General features: G+C 48.1%; 1 long non-coding RNA gene across 1 annotated transcript; it reads right to left on the bottom strand.

Moving 5' to 3' along the window:
- Positions 1-1,059: 1,059 nt before the first annotated feature.
- LOC127001392 (uncharacterized) lies at positions 1,060-1,560 on the bottom strand. The gene is made up of 2 exons (XR_007755246.1): positions 1,448-1,560; positions 1,060-1,390 (listed from the first exon to the last, which is right to left on the bottom strand). It is a non-coding gene; the product is annotated as an uncharacterized LOC127001392 (long non-coding RNA).
- Positions 1,561-2,224: the final 664 nt, after the last annotated feature.

The raw sequence follows: 2,224 nt of genomic DNA, 5'->3' as shown, positions 1-2,224 counted from the left end.
CAATTCCTACTTGCTCTATTATTATTATTATTACTATTATCATCATCGTATATAGTAGAAGTATTTCAAGTATGCCTATGCCTCTCCATATTGTACTCAGTCTTTCATCGTTAAATACAAAGTTCTCATTTACTACTCAACGGCAGGTTTTATAGTTTTTCACCTTCTTTGAACTCCACATATAGTACTTTACACCCAATTACTTTTTTTGCTTTGCACATTTGCGTCAAATTATTACTATCAGTGGACATCAGATTGTTGGATCATTATTACAGTAAATATGAGATATATGGATAATTTTTAGATGTGTTCATCATGAAGTAAAGTGGTTCGTGGAAAGTTGATATCATAGGAATAAGGTCTGGAAACACGTAGTTGGAACTTGGAGTATGGGCGTTGTGCTGAGTTTTTCCGTGGCTATGGTCTAAGAGTCTTGAGGAGCTGTCAAAGGGAAATCAAGAATGAGTTCGGGAGGCAGCATGAGCCACGAATAGATGGCGTCACTATAAACACTTGCCTGCGCCACGGTGGGCCCCCAAAGAAAGCCTACCGGCACCATAGGCCAAGATGTAAAAAAATATATAAATAAAGGTAGTAGCAATAGTAGTAGTAGTAGTAGTAGTAGTAGTAGTAGTAGTAGTAGTAGTAGTAGTAGTAGTTTTCTTGTACTGTTTTCCAATGTATTTAAAAAGGTGTAATGTACAATATGACCGTAACTGGTGAGTAAAGGAACGCGTGCCGTAAAAAGGGTTGCCCTTAACGTCTAAATTTGCATTCCCTGGAAAGGCGGACGTTGCGAGTAGACTTCATTAAAGTTTATAGATGGGTGACGGCCTTTGATGAGGGTCTGCTCGTAAAAGGGCATGCACTCTTAGCCATGGGTCGTTAGATCAATATAGATTTGTTAAACATGCAGGCAGGAATTGGTTTGCTAATAGAATGGTAGTCGAATGGAAGAGGCTTGGCAGTCGTGCATGTGGTGAATTTCACTGTGATAGGCACACTATTATTAATAGGTAAGGTAAATTCATTAATAGGATAATAGTTTTATTGTAAAGGTTTTCATTGATAAGATAAGAAATACAGCTGGAGCTCCTCCCCTGAAGGTGTAATAAGAGCGACGGTCACTGAAGGGTGTCTCGCTCCCCGGGAGTGTGGCTCACGATGTGGCTCGCGCCTGCGCCGGGGGTCACTGGTGAGTGTGTTACCAGGCTGCTTAGTGAAGCATGACAATTTACACAACGACAGCACAGATGGCCGTGACGTCCAGGAAGGCATCAGTCTCTACGGACCAGTCATCACTGGTCATCATCTCGAAGGCTGCCCATGCATCATCAGCCTCTTCGGTGATGGCGGCCACCAATTCGGCGGATGCCCATGGATCATCAGCCTCATCAGACGAGTCATCACGGGTCGTCACTTCAAAGAGTGCCCATGGATCATCAACCTCATCAGACGAGTCATCACGGGTCGTCACTTCCAAGAGTGCCCATGGATCATCAGCCTCATCGGTGATGGCGGTCACCAATTCGGCGGATGCCCATGGATCATCAGCCCACGGCCCAGTCATCACGGGTCATTGCTTCAAAGGCTGCCCATGAATCATCAGCCTCGACCATAGCAGCGGAAGTCACCAAGTCTGGAGCTGCCCATGAATCATCAGCCTCCACGGACCAGTCATCACGGGTCATTGCTTCAAAGGCTGCCCATGAATCATCAGCCTCGACCATAGCAGCGGAGGTCACCAAGTCTGGGGCTGCCCATGAAACATCAGCCTCCACGGACCAGTCATCACGGGTCATTGCTTCAAAGGCTGCCCATGAATCATCAGCCTCGACCATAGCAGCGGAGGTCACCAAGTCTGGGGCTGCCCATGAAACATCAGCCTCCACGGACCAGTCATCATGGGTTGTCACTTCAAAGGCTGCCCATGCATCAGCCTCGACCATAGCAGCGGAGGTCACCAAGTCTGGGGCTGCCCATGAAACATCAGCCTCCACGGACCAGTCATCATGGGTTGTCACTTCAAAGGCTGCCCATGCATCAGCCTCGACCATAGCAGCGGAGGTCATCAAGTCTGGGGCTGCCCATGAAACATCAGCCTCCACGGACCAGTCATCATGGGTCGTCACTTCAAAGGCTGCCCATGCATCAGCCTCATCGGTCCTGGCCACTCCGTCAGTGGCCGCACGCGGTGCAGGGCTCACCGCCCGGACGGGCTCGC

This window comes from Eriocheir sinensis, chromosome 20 (assembly GCF_024679095.1).
Source record: "Eriocheir sinensis breed Jianghai 21 chromosome 20, ASM2467909v1, whole genome shotgun sequence".
NCBI classification, from domain to species: domain Eukaryota; kingdom Metazoa; phylum Arthropoda; class Malacostraca; order Decapoda; family Varunidae; genus Eriocheir; species Eriocheir sinensis.
This window is presented reverse-complemented; position numbering and strand designations above follow the sequence as displayed.